Here is a 27,399-nt window from a genome sequence, read left to right as displayed (position 1 = left end):
TTTTTCACTTTTTTTGAAAGTCAATAGATGATAACAAAAGACCCAACAATTTTACAGTATATAGCTATAAAATATCATTCATCTCCCAGTTGCAATGAATTTCAGTATTCAGCTCATCTTACAGTAGTGCATTGAACTGGGTGGCTAAAGATGGAATGAAGCTGAATCAAAGTTATGCCTCAGGCAACCATAAGCCCTTGTTACAGAGTCCTAATGTATGGTGAAAGTTCTAGAGTGGCATTATATTTTGACAAAAAAAATCACTTCTCAGCAATTTCATTAGTCATAATGATCCAGATCCAGTGCATTTCTTTGGGGTAAACTAGCAGAAGGACCAGTTTGGGAATGTGCCGCAGATTCTGTAGGAAACAAAGTAAGAAAAAGGGAGAGAGATCAGAACACAGCAATGACTGTTGAATTTTTCATGCTTATAATGCATTATCTCAAGCTGGTACTGCCGTTAATGGCTGTATAAGGCCTCTGACTGGACACCTACATTAATTTTAGAGCTCTTCTATTGTTTTGCTTGAAGCAAAATTTGACATCAACACGATGTTTCACCTTAGATTGAACTTAGTGGGGAAACAACATGAAAGTAAATTAAAATGACTGCTCATTTCCCACCACTTTTGCAATAACATCTTTTTACTTTACACCAAAAGCTGTCTAAACCCTTTGGAAGATATTTCCAAGAGGAAAAGCCTGTTTTTTTAACTTCCTTTCCCTGACTCCAAGATGCAACCAAGGCAATATATTACAAGTTTAGGCAATATACAAAAATAATCAGATGCACTGTTTGTCTTCAGTGTGTTTTAACACTGATGAGATTATCTGCTGCGTGCTAGGCTGAGCCTGCACAAGCATAACTGAATAGAAGAGGAGGCATATTGAGGTAAGAGAGGGAGCTGCATGTTCTGAGTCTGAAATTACCACAGATGTGCAAAGTATTTTCCTGTTGGAAAAATACAGCTGTCAAAATAGATTCACAGGTAGCGTGTGAACTGGGGACTGTGGGACAGGAAGAAAGGGCAGAGGTTGAGCAAAACCAGCAAAGGTTTGGCCTCCAGATTTGGCTAAAATAAGAGATAACCTGAATTACTGCCCAGAATTCAAACTAAAGCAGAAGTGGACTTGTCAAAGGCTTCAAAAAATATTTCCTATTTTCTTGTTCCTCTGCACTTCCTAGTTGTATTTGGTTCTCTGAGTCAAGGGCCAAGGTAAAATTAAAAGTGCTGGTCTTGCATTCTTGTACGTTCACTGGCTCAAAGAGCATAAGAAATCTCACATGAAGTCTGTTCTCATAAAATTGTTAGGTAAATACTGCAGTTAATTAAATTAGTTTGAATAAGACCCAGAAAATTTATCAAAATCAAGTCTGATTTTCCCCATAATTAGACATAAAGCAGTTCCTCCCATTTTCTTAACACCCCCAAAATTTTATAATAACTTGGGTGACTATGAGTGTCAGAGGTTTCAAACTAGTATGGACCAAGATTAAGGGAGCATTTTTCCTTTCTTTCCTTCTCTTTTTTTTTTCTTAAAGGTGTTACATGAAAGAGAACAATCATGTGGCATTTGCACAAACAGTACAAACAAAAGCCTTGGGACTACTCAAATGCATAAACTTAAGCATATGTGCAAAGCTTTGCTGGATCGCGCCCAAAGGGCGCATCTATAAAGAGCTACAAGTATAAAATGCTGAAATTACTTCCACATGTGCTATTTAGGTCATTATGTACAGCATTTCAAAGAAAAAGAAGGAGCTTTTTCTGTTATTTGTGTCTATTTATAGACTTTGCCCAAGATTTGAAAGAACTCTTTGTGAACTATTGTTAATTGACTATTGCTTATCTGTTATTTCAGGACCAGAATGATAATAAAAATAGTAAGGAGGGGAATGCTAAGCAATGAAATATTTTCTGTGATATGAAACAATCAACTAACTTTAAGAATTAGAGGAAAATTTGTTCTACAGTGATATTTTTAAGAGCATTCTTTCCTAATTTCAAGCTCTTGGATTTACACACTTTCATCTCAAATTTTTTTTCATAAGCACTCTTTACTATCTGTGTGAGTGTGAGTTACTTGTGTTTGCTTTCCTACTAAGAACAGAGAAATATTTTTATTTGTCACATCTCATTTTTAACATCTATAATGTCTTATTAATTTAGAAACATTTTCATTTGTGGACACTTTGCCTCTAGATACAATGATAAACTAGATTGCAATCTCTGTCCACATTGTTCAGCAGTACAGAATTAATGCAGGTTACTGAGGGGGAACTTCAAGCAAAGCCACACAATTTCTGGGCAATTTCTCTTATTTCATGATATAGAATATTATTCATAAAATTGAAAATAAAAATAAATTTAAAATAATTTATGAAATACTCCAATCTCTCTTTAGGAGAGTTCAGTGTAATAATCCCTATGTAGGTTTCCTGCACTGCCTAACAACTCCTCCCACCAAGTAAAATAACTTCTCGAGAGACCTTAGTAAATTTGCCCAGAGGAATGTACTAAGAGTTTTCAATTTATAGGTCAATTTAAGTTAATTTTCCAAGTTTATGAATTTCAAGAAAAATTTCAGTACCATAAAATGCATCATAGCCATCTGCAATCTATTCAAGATAGGAATACAACTGTGATGAAGTAAATAGGAAATGTAAAGAAAATTATTGTATATTAACTTCCATACAGACAAAATTAAGGCTGCAACAAATACAGTAAGTTTCCATAGGCAAAATAGACAATGAACTTCCTACTTTACTCCATATGCATTGCTAAAATTAAAAATAGGAAGTCTTCACTTGAGAAGAGACTGCAAATTATGGACTGTTTTCTTTCTTAAAGGGCAGAGATGGGAGACAAGCTTAGCTGAAGGATTAGTATTATGCATGAAACTTATAACTTACCATAAAAAAATCAATGTCAAAACATACGGTTTTGTATGTGGAGATTTAAAAAAATAAACAGTAGAAAGAGGTTGAATTATATGCAAGAAGATTTGTAAATCTACATAGATTTTTGGAAGAAAATGAATAATTCTATACTGACCTCTGGAAAGTGAGCTTTCTAAGGTATGCATGTGAGTTGTCCTTAGTGAAATAGATGGAAAGGGATTTATCACCCACAAAGAAGATACTAAGCCTCAGCCATTGTGGCTTGTTCAGGTCAAATGCACAAGTAACTAAGCTAAGGATATAAGAAGAGAGTAAGAAAATAAAACAATGTATCACATTAAAAACACCTGATTACATACCTATGGTCTTACACAAACAACAAAAAGCATTCAAGAAGTATTTTATATCTTCTGTGCAAATAGGCAGCTAGGTTTATTGTATTTTCATGGGTTTAGAATGCATGATTTCTTTTGTTTATATTCTTCCATTGAATGATAATAGTAATAGTGCTTGCAATAAACCCTAAAACTCTATTCCTGCCATTGCTACAAAGTTATTTCAGCAGCTGCTGTTAGTGGTGTTTAGTGGACCTTCAGTCACTCCCCCATTTGTGTCCTCTTTCAGTTTTTCCTCTCCTCAGCAAGCCTGCAATCACTTAACAACAGAGCTAATTGTTGCTAACACTACTTTCTTTTTTTTACAAACTCTGTCTTGATCAGCATGAATTCTGCATTTTTTAAATTTGCTGCAAAATATGAAACATACACCCATTAAAATAAACACAAAATACTGATGTTGCACAATAGTTCTTCTATGAATTTTCTATGATAATTGATGTACATAGTTTTCTTCTTGGTATTTTGTATTTTAGTCTACTATAGAAAAATTATGCAGAAGTGCTGCTTTCCTTTCATCTGCCCTCATTTTGGAAACCAGGGCTACAGTTTTGATGCTATGTGGGAAATCCAATTGCACCTGCTTGTCAGTTTTGTTGTACGTGTAAAGGGCACATCCAGGTTAATGAATGAAAATGCAGAAGCAGAAATAGGCATTCTTTACAAAAGAGTATGCCTGAGTGGAGCAGTATAGATAGAGAAGCACACTTCATGCCTAACTGGACTTCTCAGATAGTATAAATTATATTTTGTGGTTGCTACATGTCTTTTAAAACAATTGGGCAAACAGTGCTGAGAAGAAATGTATGTACTTTCAAGATTTTGCACTATCTTCTACAGAGAGAATCATGTAAGCTTTGGGTTTGACCTTGATGTTGAGACTGGCCCTTGAGAAACTGGCCATTTATGTCATCCTATAATTCTTGTTAAAAAATAGTCTAAATGCTGTGTGTATGTCTGTACTACAGGACAGATGGCTATGTGTAAACAAAACAAATTGCACTTGATGTGTAGGCATACCCACTTTACTGTCTTTTTTTCCTAGAGAGAATTGATCCAAATAGTGATACTCCCAGGATAAAAGCAAAAATGTGAATTGCTTGCAAGTGCAGAGATATATATCCCCATTCATTACCTAAACCAATGAGTACTGGTTCACTCTGAGAGCCATTTAGACAGATTGTCTTCATGCTTAATTACCCCCTTTTTGGGGGTATATTACCTAATTTAATGTACAACTTAATTTTTAAGTGTGATTTTCAGCAAAGAGAATCAATCAAAATGTTATAAACATTATTTTGTTATAAAATTTGGTGGTTTACACTTTTATTTATAAAATGTAGTTTATATAATGTTTTTCATTTTCTGGTTTATTTTGTTTGAAAAAATCTTCTATTTTATGCATATGTAATGTCTACATGTAATTGTCAGGTTTTGAAAACAATAAAGTCCAAAGAATCCCCAGAATTTCCTTTTATTCATAAATTCCACTTTTCAGAATACTTCTTGCAGCAGATATTTTTACAAGAGACAGAGATTAATTAAATTATACCAGTTGAAAAGACCTTATTGTCTTTTGGTTTTTCATATTAATAGTGAGTAACGATTGATAGAGCTTGGGGTTGTATTAAATCACAGCCAGCTCTTAATCCTTTCTTCTTTCTTTGAAATACATTATAAACAAAGCATTCTAAACCACTCTTCTATCAGACAGTTGTTCATAATCTTCTTGTATAATGCAAAGGTGAGGGAGTATGGTGTTAAAGAACAATACTGTCATCAACAAACAAAAAACCAAAAAGAAAATCCAACCCACCAACTAAACCCAGAATGCTTGTTTAATATTTAGTTTCTTATAACAAAACATTTGAAGTTTACTTTACCTTTTCATTTTATCAAGTAGAATCTCTTGTTCCTGAATTCCTCCTAAAAACAGCAGAAATTGCTATAATTTTATTTACCTATATTTTAACCTGTAATAAAATGCTGTTTAGGATTTTTCTCACAAGCTGTTCACAAAGTTCAAACCAACAAGAAAAACTGTCCATTTGAAGGTGGGGATTGCAATCCTTATTCTTTTAAGAAAGAAAAAGGAGGGGAAAGAGACAGATACACAACTCTCCTTTAGTTTAACTGTAGCTTGATGTTTTATCCAGTGTAGTAGAGGTGTGGATTAGTGGGAGAATGGAAAATGATCAACATAGAGTCATGGCTCTGCATAAAGTTGTCTTTTAGGATTTGTATGAAATTCCATTAAAGTTAAGAAAACCAAGAATCATTAGAATCTTGGAAATCAGCTTGTGTTTGGCTTACTACAGTCATTGTGTATAATGATCTTCTAGACATTTGATGACTTCTAAGTCAGATGTCTGCTTACATACGTTATAAATTGTGGATAAAATTATGTTGTAGACAAAGTAGGAGAAGATCAATTATTCTTGCCTATAACAGTGTTTAGAATAATTAGGAATCAAATGGTAGAGCTGAAGAAAAACTGGTATGCCCCTTTTCCTTGCAAAAAAGACAATCCACAGTTAAGGGACTCTCATTCACAGGAAAAATATGCATTAATCATGTCTCTCTAATTTTAGAAATACACGCAAAGTTCTAATTCCTCATTCTTTCTAAATGCATCACTTAGGTGTACTTTTCATGGCAATTTTGAGGAATGCTATGTGTATTTTCAATTGTCTGGTGAAAGTAAGAACGCAGTTTTCATGCTTGCTTGGAAAAGCATTTTGGACCAAGGAATTGCGGTAAAGGGAGAGGATATTTTTAACCTAATGTAAGGATAAAGCAGTACCACCTTGGAAAGAACTCTACCTCAGTGGCAACTGAATGGTATTCTTAAATGGCATGTTGAATAAAGCAGTATCTTTGAGTGAGAGAGAATGACTTTCTTCTATTTCCTTTCTCAAAAGATTTGTAGCAGTGTAAACATTTGTGACAGAATTAAAGCAGTGTCTTCTTATGCTGATATAATTGAAAATGTCGTCCTTCCTAATCTAGAGTCTTACTTGAAACTGTTCAGAATATACATGACTTGCAGTGCAAGAATTTAAAAGTTACACTGAAATTAGTTTTGAGTCTCATTAAATTCAAGAAAAGTAGACAAACAGGCAAATCTTTATTTTGTGATTCATAGCTTAACTCAAACTTAGGTGCTACCTTTAGCATTCTTAAATATAGCAGAAAGAAGCTCAAAATGGAGGTTTGTACTTCATGATGCCCTTTTTTATTCTGCTGTAATTCTGACTTCTTATAACAATTTTTTATTTTCTGAATGCTTAATTTGTGGTGAAGAGGACTATTGGTGCCAATATGGAATAAATACTACAGAAGTTCTGCAGAAGTGTGAAAAAAATCAATATATCTAATTTAAGGCAGAGAGGTACTGCATATGGACCCAACAGATATTCATCAAAAATCAAATAGGATTTTAACGTCAACATGTTCCCATAGATCTGAGCATTTGGGAACTCTCTATGGCCTTAAAATGACAAATGGTTATGTATTCCTGTTGGATCACTTCTAAATAAGTAATATCCCATAACCCTTATATTAAATGTGTAGGCTTCACAGATGCTCTCTTCAAATCAACTGATTATCGATCTGTACATGACATCACTCTAAAAGATGATCTTGGCTTGCAATGCTCATACATGAATAAATATAAGAAAAGACTTGGGGTCCACCAGTCTCAACAGCAATATTCAGAACTGCTCTAACCTTTTTCAGTAATTTCCAAATTTTTTTTGTAATTTTCAAAATTATGTCATTTCATCCCTGTTTTGGCTTATATCTCCTACTACCTTGTTATGGTTACACACCTAAAAAACTAAGGCCTTATTAAATGTTACCCTTATACCTGTGTAAACAAATATATTTCAATATCCAAGCCTGAAATTCAAAACCATACCTCTTGCTTACTAATATATCACAATTTTCCTCTTTTATCTTTTTTAAGTCATTAGAAATAGTGATTCAAACTATTGGTTATATGATTTTACTTGTATTATGGTGTTGCACCCTGGGACATTTATGTAAAATGGACTCTCCTCATCAAAAATATATTCTTTTTCCCCTTCTTAATTTGGTTGTACCTCTAGTATCAGAGGTAGATTTTACTCTTACCTTTGTAGTGAAAGGATGATTTATGGGATTGAACAAAACCTTACATCTATAAATACCTGAATCTAAGTGAAATTAGAATTCTAGAACATAACAGAATGATCAAAAGGAAAATGTATTAAATATATTCAATATATGTTGTAATGGAAAAGTTGCTCTTTTTTTAAGAAAATGTTTATCAAATAATTATGAATAAACAGATTTCATTTAAACACTGAGAGTTGCAATGGATCTTTCACCACGTTGCCCCTGGTGTTTTAACACTTGTTGAGTCAACTGGTATTAATATAACATTAGGAGAATTTCCCCTCCTGAGAGGAAATCTAGCTAAACAAAGTGATGTTTAATGTTTCATATTATATTTATTTAACTAAAATGGCTGATTAGATGTTAAACAGAACAGAGGTTAATGATCTTTGTTATTGGTATTATAAAAATTAAGAAAGAATAAAGTAGGGTTAATGATGTATCCCATTATTGTTATTATGGGGAATAAACACATGCTGTTGTCCGCTACACTGAGAAATCGGCCCCAAGCTGTAATTAGCAAAATTATATTATTGTCTAACCTTATGATGTAATTAATTAGTCATGACTGTACTTTTTAGTGTAGATTCTATGTGTTTTAGTCAGATCCTCACCTCTGTATATAAAAGATGGAGGAAATAATCTCACATCTGATTTAATCTAACCAGCATATTAAAACTGTTATTTATTGTGTAAATAGAAAACAGGAGACTTCATAGGATAAAAGGTGACTAGGTTAATCTGAATTTGTTCCTCATCTTGTATTTTTATTTTCCCTTTTTTTAATATCCATATTACACCAAAGTGTCCACTGGCAATTAAAAAAAAATCAACTGGTTAAGTAAAACTATTTATTATTGGGGTTTTTTTTAAGACTGTGTGTGCCAGACCAGAACAAGACTTTATTTGCTAGGCTCTTGCTCTCTACAAACTGATAATACCAGATGGTCCCACCTCTGGAGAGTTTATAATCTGAATCAATAGGATGAATGACGAGATATAACATAAAACAGTAGCATGAACAATGTGATGGCAGCAAACATTGCATTAGTTCCATAATTTCTTCCTGGAAGCAAGGAGGGAGGGGTTAGAGTGTTTAGTGGTGGGTTACGTCTCACATAGTGATAGTGATCTTAGCACTTTGCAGCACTGTGAATGCCTTTGATGATGACACTGGAGAGCAGCCTCATGGCTACACACTTCCTCCCCCACCTCCAAATTGCTCCTGCAGCTCTATTTGGGGGACTAGAAAGGTGCAGAAATGGAGAATGGGGTGACTGATATCGGTGACAAGATCAGCTGAAATGAAACCACTATGACAGAAGGACAACTTAGAACCAAACATCTAACCATATTTTTAGCCCAAATAAAATGACCTGCTTTGGCCATTTCTGCTTTCTTGTGCTGGATGTTGTCAATGGCTTGCTTCTGTAGTTTTACAGAAATAGTGGTCAGAGGGAGAAGAAGACACATGAAAAGACCTACTGTGGGCTGAGCACCCACCCCTATTGTTGGTGCTCCAATTTCTGCAATTACATGAAGAAAAAAAGGCTCCTCTGCTCTCTGCAGATGTAGTTCCAGTTCAGTCTTTTGATAAACTGTAATTTATAGATAGTGTTGTAGATGAAGACAGTAGTGAAGAAATAGGGGTAAAAAAAATCTAGATATAGTTTTCAGAAAGTATATTTTTGTTTTTCTTCAATTTCATCTACACAAGGAGATTTTTTTTTCATTTTTCTGGATGTAGTTCACGTTTCATCATCTTTGCAAATTAAAAAATATCATCTTTTGCTGTTAGATTTTAATAGTTCATAGAATGATGATCACAGGGCTGGAGCACTTCTCCCATGAAGACAGGCTGAGAGAGTTGTGGCTATTCGGCCTGGAGAAAAAAAGGCTCTGGGGACACCTTACAGCACCTTCCAGTTCCTAAAGGGGGCTTATAATAAAATTGGAGAGGCACATTTAATGAGGTCATTTAGTGATAGGACAAGGGGTAATGGCCTTAAACTGAAAAAGACTGGGTTTATATTAGAAGTAAGGAAGATGTTCTTTACTGTGAAAGAGGTGAGACACTGGAACAGGTTGCCGAGAGAAGTTGTGGATGGCCCATTCCTCAATTGTTCCAGGCCAATTTGAATGGAGCTCTGAGCAACCTGTTCTAGGGGAAGATGTCCCTGCCCATGGCAGGGGGATTTGAATGAAATGATCCTTAAGATCCCTTCCAGCTCAAACCATTCTATGATTCTATGATTCTTTGAATCCATCAGCTGAATGTTCACACGCCCTTGTGAGATACATCATAGAGTACTGAAGGAGTTAGCAAATGTTACAGCAGCACCCATCTTGATCATCTACCAAATATCTTGGGAGTCTGGGAATGTCCCAGACTGGAAGCTATCCAGTGTTATTCCAATTTACAAAAAGGATGTGAGAGAAGACCTGGGAAACTGCAGACATGTTAGTCTAACCTCAGTCAGTGAAAATTATGAAGTTTATACTGGGTGGTATGGAAGGGCATTTAAAGAATGATGAAGTTATCAGGCAGAGACAACATGGGTTCACAAAAGATAACTCCTGTTTAACTAATCTGATATCCTTCTATAATAAGGTCACCTGTCCAGTGGATGAAGGGAAGATGGTGAATGCAGTTTTTCTGGACTTTAGTAAGGCTTTTGATACAGCCTCTTACATGACCGCCCCTTCTTGATAAGTTGTCTGACTGTGGGATGAGTGAGTTTGTGGTATGCTGGTTGAACAATAGGGCTGAGTTGAACAAAAGGTTCTGGTGAGTGGGGCTACATATAAGTGGTGACTGGTCACCAGGGGTGCTCCTCAGGGTTCAATTATAGGGCCAATCATGGTCAATATATTTATTAATGATTTGGATGCAGAAGTTGAATGTGCTGTTAGCAAGTTTGCTGATGATATCAAACCAGGAAGCCCTATGGAGGGATCTAGACAGATTAAATCACTGGGAAATTATTAATGATATGAAATTAAACAAGTCCAAGTGCTGGATTCTGTACCTAACACAGAGTAATTCTGGGCACAAGTATAAATGGGGAGAGTGTTTGTAGGGCAGCCCTGAGGACGGGGAATGTGAAGAGGGTGGTGCTGATCCTTTCTCCCTGGTATCCAGTGAGAGGATCTGTGGGAATGATTCAAAGCTACACCAGTAGAAGTTCAGACTGGACATTAGGAAGCATTTCTTTCCTGAGAGAGCAGTCAAACACTAGAACAGGCTTCCTGGAAAGGCGGTTGGTCCCCCAGGCCAGTCAGTATTTCAGAGACATTTGGACAATGCCCTTAACATGGTCCAACTTGGTCAGCCCTGAAGTGGTCAGTTAGTTGGATTAGATGGTTGTTGTAAGTCCCTTCCAACTGAAGGAAGACCTCTATTCTATTCTATTCTATTCTGTAATTGGTATTGGTATTGGTATTGGTATTGGTATTCTATTCTATTCTAATCTACAACAGCACTTTCATCCAGTGAAGTGTGAGAAAAAATAAGACCCTAAAAAACATAGTCCTGCTTTTCCCTACTGCCAATAAGGGCAAAGAATATATGAGCATGTGATTTAAATTTTATTTGCTCAATTGAAAGACATAATAATAAATAACAAAACAGAGAGTGAAATAATGACCTAAAATAAAAACCACCTTTTTTTAAAGCAACCTTCAATAGTTGTATCAGTTTTATACTTTATGTATTGTAAAACAAGGCCCAAATTTTAAAGAAATGGTAAAGATTTGCTTTCAAAAAAATTTTTTTTAAGTTTTGGACCTTGTATTTTGTTTTATCAATCTAAATTTTTATTAACATCCTTTTTTAAGTTTCTACTTAAAGATACTTAACTTTTCTAGCATAATGAATCAAAAAAGCAGAAACACTTAAAATACCTTACATATATTTCAGAACTGTTAAAATCAAGTTTTATGTATATGTATTATGTAACTATCTTGTGGAACTTTCAGTGGAGGCATTTTGAGGTAAAGATATTCTCAGAAAGACAAAATATAAAAAATAGAGCCTGTTTACTTTTGATTTTTTAAAAGTTTTCTAATAGTTTCATACAGAAGGAATGCCAGCTGAAAAGAAGAAATTGGGGGGGGGGGGAAGACTGCAATACATTTTAATGAATGACTAATTTTTAAAGCATATATATTACATACTGTAAATTCTTTTTTTCCACTGAGTATACACACATGTGTAAGCATAATTCTGTGTTTTGAACAGCCAAATTTTTGCTGAATCCCTCATTTGTGATTGCTGCCAGGCAGATTAAATTCTAGTTCCATCTAATCTCTGCCATAACGGAGCATGGACGGTGCTCAGGAAACACTGCTACATTATCCTCTGGGTAGCATATGGATTTCTATTGCCACTTGTCATTCATCGTGTATTTATTTTAAGAATATCTTTTAGAATTTGCTGGCACAGGGAATCCTGACCATTGGGACATCTATACCAATTACAGTGCAAAAAAAAAAAAAAGAGAACATAATATGGCTGAAAGTATGGATACATCTGCAGTATGAGCAAGCAGAGCTGACATACATCTTACAACTGTCAGCTATTCCTTTAACTATGAAATCATCTGCTGGCAAAATGTGCTGCTTTGATTTGTTTTTCCTAGCATAAGGTAATGGCACACCAAATACCAGCTAAGATAGCAAGGAGCAGACTGAACCATTCCTATTTAATCCTATTTCCTTTGCACTGCACTGCACCTGCCTCTTTGGATGGTCCTAGAAGCTGGAATGGGATTCCCGATAAAGGAAGATGCCCTGAATATAAATAAAGACTACACTGACTATTTTAATGTCAAGCCAAATGCTCATCTTGTGTTGCTTGACAATAGTTCTCACTCTTTTCGATCCGTGAAAGACAATTTTCTAACCAAATATTTGCATTTATTTGATTAATGGGTGCTTGAAAAATCCATATTTTGTCAACTGTCTTTCTCTGTTGCATACCCTCTACTTAAGTCTGTTTTTTCTTAGGCAATTCATGAATTATTTTGTTAGCTACCACGTACATTGTGCAGTTAGTCTCCCTCACCTGTTTAAGAATATGGGGGTTATAATGTCCTAGGGATGATGTTAGCAAAAGAAGAGTGATTAATAAATTAGCATAAAACACATTGTATCCCTGGAGAGGAACCACTCCAGATTTTCTGCACTTATTTAAATTTAGCATGTGAAAAGTAGGTTTCATGTGACTTTGTTAAGCATCTCTTGTTCTTATACAATTAGAATTTTTAACTTCTGTTTTGTGATTTGTGTTAGAGATGTAGCTTCAATAAGATTTAAGAAATTATTTGAAAGATGTCAGATCTTGCCTTGTCTTGAATAAGCTTGTTTTCCAGAAGCAGGTGTTTAGTACCTTCGAATCATTAGTCTTTTACCCAGTTGTGTCAATAATACAGAGAAAACTGTCTGTAAAAGAGCCTGGGCACTCACACTGTTAATCTTTCATTTGCAAATCTTGACAAAAGTAAGTTGACAATTTTATAACCTTAATGGTGACTCTGAAGGAACAGATACAACCATAAAAACCACATCCTTTGGAGAAACGTTTATTTTACTTGTACTTTTTTTTTTTCCAGAAAAATATTTCATTTTTCTGTTGACCAGAATGGTCCATGTTGGTGTGTGCTGTATAAGCAGAACAGATAAAAGCAGAGAAAATTATTGAATGGACAGCAAAAGCAGATATCTAGCTAGGTCTGAGGACTTCAAACTTCAGTATTCTCATCATGTAACTTACCAGTTCAGGCTACTCTTTCACTGTCCTGCTGTTAAGGTACTTAATGCTTCCATGCAGCAATTTCTGTATATTTCTTTACAGCCTGCTTTGCTTAAGCAGACATGAGATACGTCTGCTTCCTACTTCATCTGCATATTATCTGTAGCAACAGGGTCCTCAATTCACTGAGGCATTTTGAAATTATGACAGTACAGGTTATGTAAATAAGAAAATGTCCTAATTTTTTAGATGCACTTTTATTTGTTACAGATTATTTTTTAAAATGTGTGTGTGTCAGGCTTCAATTTATAAAATCATCCCCTTTTGCTTTTATTTCAATCTCAGTGAAGATATTTCTTGGGTAAGGATGGTCTTAAGCATTTGTTAGGTGGTGTTTTGATTCAGAAGCCATAATGTTTTGCACCTGAAAACATGTAGTGTTATGCAAATATGTGCATTATAGACACTTTTAGAAGAAACTGGCAGTTACCATGTAAGCTGAATTATTTCTTCCAAAAACAGACTGTTAGGATATTTTGTATGAAGGAACAAAACTGGAGAGAATATTTTAATATAAGTGAAGGAAGAGCAGTAACTCAGACTGTCAAATGGAAGATATTATGTAATCATTATTTACATGATGTTTTATTTCCTTCCCCGTAGCCAGTTGTTTTGTAAATGTTTATTTTCCTGATAATTGTTCTATTTTTTCCTTCCATCATTAGACTAATATTATTGACACAATAGGCTAGTGTTTCCACAGATGTAATAAATAAGCTTAAAAGAAATTGGTAACATGAGCAGTACCAAGGATCCTTACGTTGAGCAGTATATTTTGGTTAGACAGTGAATCCATATTTCTGATTCAGCCACTGTATGCCAGCATGTTGGCCCATTGAGTGGAGATACAAAATGTCCAACTCTAAGCACCTTCCCTTGCAAAATGTAAAGGGGTTAGGGATTAAACCTTTCAAGTTAGGGATTTATTTTCCTATATGCCTAAAAGTCATAGCTCATAGGCTACTTCTTTTGTTTTCCAGATTTCCATTATCAGCTATGATCTTAACATCCTTAACCTTCCATCATTCACCATTAAATACCAGATAATTTGTTTCATAGGCTAATTTTTCTTTATTCCACTTATGTCAACATCCACGACATTACAGCACTTTAACTTCTCCAGTGATGTATGGTGTAAAAAAAAATAAATTTTAGAGCCACATTCACAACAGTGAGCTTCCCAGGTCATCTAGCAATGTGTTTTCTCTAAACAGTTTGGATTATAACTTACTGTTATTTTTTCTGGGAAAGAGCTAGTAATTGGTATAATTATAACCACTGGTACAATTATAGCCACCATATATTATATAGCCACTTTGGCTATAAGCACTTTTCTAAATCAAACAAAGAATTGTTACATTAATATTTTCTAAGAATTAAATATGTTAATTCTTTGTATGCACTTCAAATTTGTTGCCCTATAGATAGCGCAATGCACAGGCATATGGAAAATGGGGAGGAGTTAAAAAATAAGTCCTCTTTGGCAGCTGAGAAAACAGGAAGCAATGAAGGGAAGTGCTGGTTTAAGGAGCATGGATCTCACCTTCTCCATATCCATTTGCAAAGCATTGCTGCTTTAACGTGCATTTCATCTTCTCATCATCATGTTCCTAACCTGAGAAGATAAAGGGTATTGGTCTAAAGCTTTGCAGAGAGGGAATTATTCTTTTGTCCTCTGACAGTGTCTTCATCAAAAGCCAACAGAGAAGCATGAAAACACTGAATCTGAAGTTGGGTGTACATTGCCTGCACAGTAAGAGGGGCTTGTAGTGTATCTATCTATTAGGCTCCCAGCATGCAGGTGTGAAGGGTGGTCCCCAGTGTCCAAGTCAAACATCTGGCGTCATCGCAAATATTCTGAGGTACCTGGGATATTCATGTGGAGACAGAACATGTGCTGCAAGACATATGGGAATATTGACTACTTCTGGAGTGGTGGCTGGAGGCAAGCTTGACACCGCAGAGTATCTAAAACAGTAGAGATCTACTCAACAGATACATCCACGTGCCTTTGTCAAAGCAAAGACCCCTTATGTATTTCCTTCTTGTTTCTTTTATCCAAGCCTGGTTAGAAAGGTTGTACCTTTGTAGTGATTGTACCACTGTAACTGTAAAAAATTAAAAAATATATATTTCTGTGTTATAAATTCAATCTGTAATGAAATTCTATATCTTGTTTTTCAGATCCATTCATTTTGCTGTATTTCTTGGTACTTGTGCACCTTTGAGGAAATCCCAGTGAGCCAATACTACTGAGAAACAATAAATCATAGCACAGGGATAGGAGTGAGTCATGGAAAACCACCCAAATTTAGGTTTCTGCTCTAACTTGCATTTTGAAGTCCAAGTTTGAAGGAGAAGATGTTCTGTTTTCCTGTGTTTACGTGCAGGAGAGGCTAATCTTGTGTTGAGACATGAGCAAAAATAGCAGAACCCTTGTCCTGTTCAGAACCCCTGTTCTTCCCTTAGTCCTCCAATAACATGTGCATTGTTCACTTTATAGCACATTGTCACAATTCTCTCCTGGCTTCTGCGTCTTGCTAGAAAGATATTCCCACAGGAAATTGGAGAAATCCTGCAACACTACCCTGAGAATGATAGGTGTGCTATAGCGAGGGCTCAGAAGATAGAGATTAATAAGAAGGAAGCAAAATGTCAGCAAATCTCTGCGAGAACATCTATGCTGTCTACAGGAAGAAGTGAGTAATGGGAAAGAGGGATAAAAAGCATTTATTTTTTTGCTGTAAGAAAGGCTAGAGATGACCTTATCCTAGGTTACTAGGATGTATTCAAAAATGAGAAATCCATAGCCCTCAAAGATTAAAAGTTCACTTTTTTTTTTTTTTTGGCTGTTGATGAGGAACATAATAAAGTTTTTGAAGAGGCCTAATGTAGCAAAAAATATTAGCAAAGGACATGACATAGTAGAATTTGAAATTTATATGGGGGAGGCAAGGAAATATACCCTGATATTGGATGAAAGAGCAAAAAGATTTTGACAAAATTTGCCAGTGTGTGCCACTCTTCAAAATATTCACCAGAGGAACTTAGTTTAATTTATAAACTTTAGTGACACTGATTCATAAGTTATTTTTTTCTTATTTTACAATGAATAAATATAGACATATATTTTAAACATATGAAAGAGATTTAGATGTAAATACTTATCTTTCCTCATCAAATAAGTCCCAAGCAATTCTAACAAGATATTTTAAAAATATGCCATCTGGCAGTATCACATAATATGCTGAAAGATGATAAAATTGATATGGTTTATTCATTAAGAAAATGAATGGCAATTATGTACTGTATCTATTGCATCAAGTAAAGCTGAAAACTAAACCAAAAAAGTATAGATAAACTCATAATGATAACATCTTCACAGATAGATAAACTGGAGTCTACATTTTGAGACATATCTTTTGGATCATTCTAAGTCTGGAGCTTGCCATCATTATTTCAACTCAAACAGTAACTTTGGAAACTGTTATGTATTATTGTAAGGTGTATTTTTAACCTAAGGTCGCTACAAGGTAAAGACAAGGAGTAGTACACAAGTTGACCTGCCACAGGAATTCCAGATAAAACCCCAGAAGTTGAGTCAGAGATAATCACAAGATCTGGAATCTGCAATAACAAACTGTTCATATATCTACCTGTCAGCTGTCTTCCTCCAAGGGAGGGACACAAGGTCACTGAAATGGCCACTTTCCATCCCTTGTTTTTACTGGACATGTGGTGGGTAAATGGAGAATCAAATATTTACAGGAAAACACTTTTCCATGAAGACTAAGTGATTTCATTTCAAATGGTTGTTAGGTAGCTTTTTTGTCCTTTTTGCAAGTTCCCATAAAAACAAATAAGCTAATAAAAGAAATACAGTTAGTACTCTTCTCAAGAGTATTTCCACTCTCAACAGTATTTCCAAGTTTAATTAAAGGAATATGTTTCAGTTAAATAAATCAGGTATTAATTTTTTTAATAAATTTAAATAAGAATATGTGGAAGGAAAGTCAGAATCACAAAAACAGAAGGTGGATCACTGAGTTCAGTAGAGCAGCTCTGCTTGGAACTGTACAACACACATATCATCAAGTATATGTTATGTACAAGCAGTACCACTACCCTCCCAGTACTATTCCCTTATACATTTTAAAAATATCTCAAATCCCTAGATCAAAAAATATTTAGGTTTAGGATACTCTAACATAGTCACATCTGTGGCTATTCCAGTAATAAGAGAGGTAACATTTATTATAGGCTAATAATAATGGTTAAATGGATGGGTAATGTTAGGTGGTGATGTCAAAATGCCAAGCTCCCAGACTTTGTTATTCTCAGTTTTCTGAAAAGAAAAACGTTGAAATGGTTAGAATCAGACATCTTTATCTGTGCTGCATAATTCGAAAGAGAAAGTGTATTTGTATATTCCAAGTATGTTGTGCAGCAATACTTCTGTGAGCCAACTGAAGAACAGAAATAATTTTATTGCTGTGCCTGTGCTCCCACCCCTCACACAATCTGGATATTTTGCAGCCTCGTATTTATTTCTCAGTGCCCCAGCTGGCTTTAGGACAGTGCTATTCTCGTTTTCCAGGGGCAGGGAGGGAACTGTGAGCTACCCAGGTTCACACAGGACATCAGTGCAAGAACAGGCAAGGGAGCTCTATTCTCCTGAGCCCACAGCGTTGGCACTCTGACAACTGAACCCAACTTCCTTCTCTTGGAGCCAGGACAGGACACAGAAACGTATTCATTTGGCAGAGGGGGAGGGGAACCCCTGTATCCCTTCCTTATTTTGTTTTATTTTGGAGGGGGCAGTTGCAGTTCTCATGCAGGGCAAGGTTATATAAACTTGATGACAAGTAACCACATGTTTTTCAGCATTTCCTAAGGTTTGAGAGGGGTGAATTCCAGACAGAGCACAGAATGTCACCATGCAAAAAGTCATACCAATGCTTTCACCAAAGTACATAATAAATGTTAATAATAATTCATTTTTGGTCACTGTGCATCTCTATGTACTATAATTTATCTTCCTATGCATATAGTACATCTGTAAAGGTAAAAGAAGCAGCATGAATAGCATACATTTAATAAAAATGATTTTTCCTTTTCCATTTTTAACCTGATTGTATAAAGATACATTAGAAAACATATCTAGAAGCTTTTTATAGTTGAGAGAAAGGTCCATTGTTTTGAATGACTTCATGATTGTACTATTTATAAAACTGAATTTGTTTTCCTGAACTTCTGGAAAATGTGTCTTCCTGGTTAAGTTAACTTTATGTTCATGTAATATATTGCTGTTATACCAAAATAGAGTATGGCAGTAATATTTTATCATACTTATCAGTGTCTTTTTTTTCTTGCTAGTTCTGTTAAGGTGTTTTCTCCATAAAAATGAGACCATAGGTTCTTTTTGGGAAAATGTAATTTTTTTCTCATATACCAGCTGTGGATCTCCATTACTTTTGTAGATTAAACACATTTTCATGATTTAAGAAATTGCATTAATTTTCTGCATTTGAAGAAAGATGCAGAACATTCTAAGAAGTGTAATTGACTTCAGATTTCCTATGAACCTGATAACCCTGGTTTTACAACCCAAGGTATATCTTGGTAGTCCTTTGTGCTCCTTACTTCAAACCAAATTGCTTGAATGCTGATGTGTATTTTTGTGCAGAAGATTGAGCTCTTTGTAATGAGCTGAATTTAAGTAGCAGCTGATAGTAAATGTTGAAATAGCAAAAGCGACAATGTAGAGAATTATTATTTTCCTATCTAAGTTTGTCAGTTCTATAATGAGTTTAAAGTAGAAAATATTTTTCTTTTGGAAGTGCACTGTGTGTATCACAGCAGATGGTGGAACTAAGGGGCAAAACTGATACATGCTTAATGCCTTATAGTCATCTCTGTCTTGATTTAGTTATTATACATATACAATTTCTCATCAAGAAGAAGATTTTAAAGGCAGGAAATGGAGGTAGTAAAAACTTTATGACAATTGCAAAAGAAAAATAATTTGATAATCAGCATGTATTTTTTAATTCCACTTTGTTTTATAAGTACAGCAAATTCAATATTAAAGACATATATGTTATATATATGGGAGGAAAGTGGATAGAAGAAATTCTACAGAATTGCACAGGGAAGGAAGGAGACTTCAGAAAATTCATATAGTGGTGAGAGATGGGGAGATATAAACTGAACATTACTTCTAAAATCAACATTTCCTTCTTTGTGGAAAACAGAGGCAACAGTTTTGTCACTTAAATTTAGCCCTGGTCACTGCAGTTTCAGCCTGACTTTGCAGTTGCTGTAAGTGCTGTAAGTGTATGGAAGAAATTTCTAAGTCAGCATGAAGAACATAGTAAAAGTAAAATTTCCCATTGTGGAGAGCATGAATTACATTCACCCTTCAATCAGAAGCAATAAATCCAAGTGGGAAACAGCAAAACATCAACCTTTTACAGAACTTGTTGTGCATTTTCTGCAGCATTTTCATCAATGTGTGGGATTTTTCACAGCTGCTGATAAATGATATTGACCAGTTAAGATTATATGTAATTTTTGGGTTTACATTGAGTATCCAGTGAAGTAAATGCTGTCACTTTCACACACACACTTCCACACTACCACAAGATATCCTACATATCATTAACTTTTCATTTTGGTCCACTTCAGAAGACAGTTCTTGCCTGGTGTCACCAAAATAAATGTGGCCATGTAAATATGACAGAAACCTTTTCTTCACTGAGAACACTCTCAGACTTTTATAATTTACAAGTCATTTCTTAAAACTCTGACAAAACCAAACTTTCCTGTGATGATATCCACTTATGGTCAGTTCATAATACGAAACAAAAAGTTAGTATCTACCCACTGTATATAATAAATAAGGTCTGTAAGGTCCTTTGCAGTCCCATTGAAAGTTCATTTTGTACATAAATCATTCATAACAATACTGACTTAGAGAACCTGGAGGTAAATACCTCCATCACCAAGGAAATCATGTGAATCAAGGTATCCATCTTTTTCATACATGTTGCCTTATCCTTAAACGCAAATTATTTTGATTTTGCTAGACCTTCTTTTTTGTGATCCTCCTATCAGAGATATTTGAGGACTTTTTTTTTAAGTGGAAGACAGGAAAATTATAAGGAAATGCTAATATTCAAACTGTTTCTGGTCTTTCTTGGTCTTAATGCACTTAGGTCCAAATACACAGTACTTTCACATTGTCAAGTAGTACAGTACTTTCACATTGTCAAGTCAGTAGATTTGAATTATTATGTTTGTGGATAGAAACTAATACCAGCAATCTAAGCACCAACAAAGTAAAACAGTACCTACACTCATCTAAATATATTGTGTTTTACTAAACCCTAACAAATTAAATGGGAAGAAATTATGGATTCTTACAACTACTTTCTCTCATAACAGCACACTGTTCTGAGCCCTTTATTTTCTGGTAAGTAATGTCACAGAATTGGCTTCCCCACTAAATATTGGATGTTACCGTTAAGAGAAATACAAGCATGGAAAAATAACATCACCCAGCATCACCTGGCATAAGCTTTGGTCTGTCAGTCATCTTTTCTGGAAGATGAAATCTGGTGGTCCTTACCATGTTGCACTATGCAGAGTGACTGCAGTAGCCTCCATCTCTTTAGCATCACTTCTTAAAAACAAATTCTTATTAGCATTCTGCTCCTGAACACATGTCAGAAGTCATTAAATGTAGCCAAGCAACTGCATGTAGCTATCCCTTACTTCATGTATTCAGTGTGTGGGTAGGTCCAGCCACGTATCAAATTTATGCAACTGTAATATGAATCAATATTATTCTTCATGCATCATCAACTGCAATCTCATAGGCTATCACAGCCCATAGATTACAATAAATTAAGTAATAACTTCCCTGATAAGATGGAATCAAGGTGGATTTCTAGAATTCTGGAAGAACATTACTTTTCTAAAGCAGATTTTTTTATCACATTGAAAACATAGAGAAATGGAAGTGAGAGAACATGCTGTCATCAGTTTGGAGGGCAGTAATATTAAAATTTGGTTCTGGAAGATATGTTATGCTTTATTGTAATTACTGGTGGTTATACAAAGAACCATCCACTGTATTTATGAACAGTGTGAAAAGTGGGATCAGGTTTTCTGGAACTCCATTTATAATGACTTTGCTGAACTCAGGCTAATTATGAGGGAGGCCCATCTGAGAGAGAAGGCACACCACAGAACAAAAGGGATCCATTTTTTTAATCTACTGTTTGAATTTCATCCTTTCTTCTTTCATCTGTTTTCATCTTATGGAAGCGATTATAAGTGCTAATGAGACATTTGATCTTGCTGCAGGCAGTCATTTTCTGGTTAACACAACAGAGGTATCAAGCATCTATTTTGGTATTATAGGAAGTCAGCAGGTTGGGGTCACATATTCTTTTCTCTTATACCTACCCAGTTGAAACAATCCTTTTTCTTGTACTTGAAATACTTATGGTACTATTTTATTTTTCTGTCTGCAGCTCTTACATGAGCTCCTCGTCACTAATTTATGTCAGGAAAAAGATACAACTCTTAACAGGTGTTTCCAATTTAGAAGTCAGTCAGAATTGTATGAAACTTTTTTTTCTTTTGGGAGCTAATTCTACTCAAGTTGAAAATTACAGATGTGTTGTTTAGGTCAAGCAACAAGTGGTGACTGATGAGCAGAAGCAGCATTTGAACCTGGGACCCAATGAGTACAGTTCAATAAATTGGGGGATCATTCTAAAGAGAACAATACTGTTTGAAAACATTATTTCTTTCATGTTGACTTAATTCCTCAGAAACCATAACCAAAACTGGCAGTTCTGAGCCATTCTTTTCATCAATCTTATTTATCAAAAGAAAGCCAGAGAATGCTTTTGGGCCTGTGTTCCTCAAGTGCTGATACTTATATGTATAGACAGCGCTGCTTGTATTTCACAGGGCATCCAGTGGAACTGGGATTACTACTGAAATTTAAAGGAAGCACCCTGGAGAAGACCTAAGGTATGTGTACCAGGCAAACACCAAATATTTCATCCATTAGGATGCATTTTGTTTTTAAAGAAATAACCCTTGTTAATCACTACTGCTCTTTCATTATGGTACAATCAGTTTCTCTTGCTAACGTGAATGTGGAACTCTTCTAGTGCCTGCTTTCCATAAATTAAAATTGCTGCCAATTAGCCATTTATAGGAGACAGGTTTGTGAGATCTTTTCAGGAAATAAACACATGAGAACACTGAGGCTAATTTGTGGAAATACTTTCCTATATTCCACCTGTTCTAGGTAATACTAATAACTTTTACAAACACTCTTGCACTGAGACAGATAGGAAATGCTGCTAAGTATGTCTGCATGCATATAGTCTGGTAGTCAGTGAAATGTGTTCTAAAGTCTTGTTACAAAGCAGAGTAGTATTTGAACATGCCTGTTGAGTAGGCAAAAACAAGTTCCTGAGACACCTTTATTTTTTCACAACTAATATTGAAAAACTTTGGGTTTAACTTAAAAAATAGTTTTTACTAGAACATTTGGAGTGTTCACAAACCAGAAAAAAACCCCTCTGGGCTTTGTTTCTGATATGTGGAAAAAGGTGAATAGGCCCAGAGAGAAAAGAATAAATATCTCATACTGAATCTTTAAAAGCATTATCCAGGGTTTCTTTTCCCCAAGTCTGCAATGTAAAAATCACCAAATATTGGTCAGTTCCTTCTTTGGGAGTACCTTTTTAAGTGCTGCATTTTTAAAAACATGATTTTAATTCTGTGTCTAAACACTGTTGTTTAATTGGATGACTGTGATCTCTATAATCAGGCTTCCAATGTAATAAATTATATGCATGGATTTTCATTATATAATGAACCATTAATAGTTACTTGATGAATATTTCAAGTTACCAAATTTTGAAGAAACTTTAGATTGAAAAAATTAATTCTGATGTAAAGACATGTTGAAAACTTTTCAAAGATCTCTAATGTTATTATTTCATTAAGTACTCCTGCTAGGAAACATAATACTCCTGAAATAGAAAGACAAAGCAAATGTAAAGAAAATCAAAGCATGTTAATAAAGCTGAAATGAAAATGTAGAGAAATCCTGTTTTTCTGATTATCATGCGGGAGCATGTAAAACTGAGGACTAGAATGTAGAGCCACTTCATGTATTCTTATTTTTCTTAACTTTACTATTATGTAGTCCTACACAAATTAGTAAAGAAACATGCATATATAATGTTAGCTCCAATCAAAAACACCAATCCTACAAAAAACTTATGCCTTTAGGTAACAATTAGATTAATTAATTTTACTCATAATATAACTGCTAAACACAGTTTGAAGATTGAAGATTATTTTCAGGATCTAGACTCACATTAGCAAATCATTACATTTTGAAGTGTTTTTTGAATACATTAGATTTTCTTAAGTCTACTTAGAAGAGTGTTGGGAGGAGAGGACATGTATTTTTTAAACTGGACAAGTTTCTCACACATGCTGTCATATTTAGAATACTGTTTCCTGACATAGCACTTTTTTGCTCCTTCAGAATATGACTACACATTTCAGTAGTCTTCAAATTCACAGGCACATGTCAGTTTCACCAGCTGCTCATTAGTTGGTGTATTTTAAAGAAGGTAGGGAAATGTGGAAAGCCTGTTTCTTAGGGAGTGAATCAAGCGTGCAGTGTGAAGGTAATAATGAGGAAACATAATGGGTTAAGAGCAGAGAACTCCCACACTTAATTCCTTCCTGTTAGATGAGCTCCTTCACAAGAGTGTGATCCTTGTAATGTACACATTTATAGCAGTGTTTCTTATTTTAAAAGAGCTGTGATTCATTGTATGGAGGTGGAGAGAACTGAGCTTTTGCACATTAACAATTTTAGATGAAGAAAAAACCCTTTTTTTCTTGCCTTTGCATTTTTGTTAGAACTTTATGAGATAGAGTATTTAAGCGTGATGGTTAATTTTATATCAAATTTGATCCTGCCACCAGTTACTTTCTACTTCTGCAGGCTGCTTACTCTGTCACCGAGTATTAGATGTATTACCCACAGAGCAGTAATTACATTTGACACATAATTATTATGGTTTTGATGACAAGAAGGCCTTTTCTTTTCCTGCTTTCATAACATATACTCCTGAAAGTGCTGGCTGGATGAATACAGTTAGTTTAAAAGCACTTGGATTTAAATTGAACCCTGGGACAAAGAAAGAAATGAAAAGAAAGAGTGAGCACATTTGAAAATTCCAGATGATCTCACACAGTCGATTTTGAAAAGGAAAGAAAGCCTTTAAGTGTTGTTAATGCAAAAGGAGAAAGAGCTGCCGGGCTGCAGCCATGCCAGCTCCCCAACAGGAAAGGAGTGCTTTTAAAGTTAATAAACTGAAGGTTTGGAAAAAACGGAGGCTCCTGGCAAGGCCACATAAACTACACAAATGAGTTTCTAATCTTGCCACATGGGCATTTTTCCAACTCTGCACTCTGAGTCACCCCCAGCTGCAGGCCTGGATGAGCGGTTTAATAATCCTTAGCCCTTTTTTCCCTTAAATGATCAGCATCAGAGTATCATGTTTCTGGAGCCTGGAGGCTGTGTGGTATTCAAATAGGGTGAGTTCTTGAAATTCCTCCAAACCTACCTGCAGCTGCCTCTGCATCTCTGCTGAGGTTAGAAAAGCTGGACTTGCATACTTTGTAAATTGCCATCATCTTCCTCCCTCATCTCCTCTTGATTTCTCACAGTGTGCATGGGGCAAAGCCAGGCTAGGAGGATGCAAAGTGTTCTTCCTGTCCTTTTTTTTAAAAAAAAGAAAAGTTAACAAGGCATGGACGGGGGTAATGTCAATGCTAGGAATCCTTCTCTGGGAATTGAGTGGTTGTGAAGGAAACCTGAGCAGAAAAAAAATGACCTGACTTCCCTCTTGGATCCAAGAGCTGAGCATCAGCATCAGGGAAGCTAGATGTAAAGGGTATCCCTCCTACTGATGTGAGAGCTTCAATCAGTGCCGAGACAATGATGATCCAATTAATGTACTATAAAGCAGATCTAATTTTAGCCCGGTTTGTTATTGTAAGAGTTCGTAGGGAAGGGTAAAGGGGGAGGTGAAGGCTGCTACAAATGACTAATGCTGCATTTCAGCCTCCTGAGCCATATTTAGTGATGTGGGATATAAACATAAGCTCTCAGTACAATTTTTCCTATTTGACTCCTGTTTCCTTTCTTCTGTTCCCTCTCCCAAAGACAGCTGCTGATAGACAGGTATTTATTGCGGGTGCTGTGTGGCAGGCGCTCCCGGCCGCCCGGGGCGGATCCAGCGCCGTGCGCTGCCCGGAGCGCTCCCGAGCGCGGCCCGGCCCGCGGGCAGCCCCTGTGCCGGGCCGTGCCTCCGCCGGGAGCCGCCGCCCACACTCCCCAGGGTTCAGCGCCCGAGCTGCCCCAGCCCGAGCCCGTGGCCTGTTCAGTGTCACCAGCATGTCGTGGTTGCCCCGCTCTGCCAGTTTTGGCCGTTGCACTTGCTTGGGAGTCAAAGTTTGAGTTCGTTACCTGCGTGAGGTGGGTTTCACGTACCTCCATGGCGTTTTGCACATCCTGAATTCTTTTTCTGCAGTGAGTCCACACATATACATTAAACTGCAATTCTGTGGGGCTGTCAGAATTGCAGACCAGCCTGAGGCATGGCAGTATGATAAAGTTTTCAGGGCCTGTTTAGTTAAGGCAGAAAATCTGGGACCCAGCCAATCTATACCACTCAGGGCTCTTTTCACAGTCCAAAATGATTTGGCTTAAACATTTCCAACTGTGATGAGGTCTCATTTCAGTGATTATACAGTCATTCACTTTTCCACATCAACATCAAAGTCATTAACAACTGAGTATTATTGCATTGGCTGGAATTCAGTTAAGGACTAGAGGGATGTTGCTCTTTATTAAGATAAATCATTGCCTTGGTTATGTCACCCATGAAATAATCAATTTACTGTGTTGGTTAATTTCCTCCCTCTTTGATCTGTGAATTAAATTCAGCAGATCATTGTTCCACACAACTGCAGTGGAAAGGATGCTTTAAAATAAATGCACCACATTTTCTAATGGTACAAGTCTGGTAACTGTATAAAACAAGACTGCACATGGCCTGACCTATCTCAACATTTTCCTTTAAAAGCTTGAGAGGAAAATGAACCAGTAGCACCAATTTGGGTTATACTCCCTTGAAGTTCCGGAGAAATGAACCAGAGGAAAGAGAAAAACTAGCAGAACTGATTCTGAGGCCTTCAGAGGAGTTAGGCTGATTGCCATATGAAATGAAAATATTCTATTTCTACCAAAGTATAAGGCTATTTCTTGATAGCCTTCATGAGCTTTGCTTACTGAGATGCTTACTGCAAGAATTTTTTTCAAAAATCCTACTCATAACAAGCCAAATATTAAAAAAACCCACCAAACAAAAACAAATAAACAAAAAAAACCTGCACTAAAATCGATTGATGTTCCAATCTCCTTTTGCATTGAACTATGCATTCTGAAATTAAACCATGTGTATAAATAAATCTACATTGACTGGAAATCACTTTGCCTGTCAATGGGAAAATGATGATGAGAGCCCAAGTCTGACTCCTCATTTTGCAGAATTTCACAGCAGTGTGGGTATTCAAGTCTCACTTTTCTAATATTAAACTCTAACTTTTTAAATTTAAATAGATTTAAATAATCCATGCTCATTAAAAGCAACACAGACTTCTTCAGCATTTCTCTGAGTTCAGATCCATGCCTCTTCTAAAACCTGAGATGTTCTCACATGTATGTCCTTTAAACCCAAGACCATGATCCATCATGAGCTTTGAAAAATAGGAACAGCATGTGATGTAGTTTTAAGGTCAGCATCTAATTTTGTTGGATTTTGAGGAAAACAGCGCATAGGTTTCTGGTTATGCAACCAAGATACAGAATTTCTTCCAAATTTTTACATCTTAAAGCTATATTTATATAATCTTAAAGATTCTAGAACATGTGTTGGTGAGAAGAAGTGCTATTATTTTCAAAAGAAAATGCATATGAAAATACTATTGCTAAAATAATTGAACTAAAATTC

General features: G+C 35.7%; 1 protein-coding gene across 2 annotated transcripts in view; it reads left to right on the top strand.

Annotated features, from left to right (window-relative positions):
- The window catches only part of LOC139590011 (ciliary microtubule associated protein 1A-like), a 108,954-nt gene that overhangs the window by 74,058 nt on the left and 7,497 nt on the right, over positions 1-27,399 (top strand). The window contains exons 2-3 of one of the 2 annotated variants that reach the window (XM_071427002.1): positions 15,771-15,966; positions 22,253-22,315. The gene's annotated coding sequence lies outside the window, so the exon portion shown is untranslated. The remainder of the gene's footprint in view (positions 1-15,770; positions 15,967-22,252; positions 22,316-27,399) is intronic. The other variant, XM_071427001.1, reaches the window with a different exon arrangement.

Source organism: Agelaius tricolor, unplaced genomic scaffold (assembly GCF_023055355.1).
Source record: "Agelaius tricolor isolate 1412-34295 unplaced genomic scaffold, bAgeTri1.0.p SCAF_5, whole genome shotgun sequence".
Classification (NCBI taxonomy): Eukaryota; Metazoa; Chordata; class Aves; order Passeriformes; family Icteridae; genus Agelaius; species Agelaius tricolor.
The sequence above is the reverse complement of the archived record's forward strand: the minus strand, read 5'-3'. Positions and strand labels throughout refer to the sequence as shown.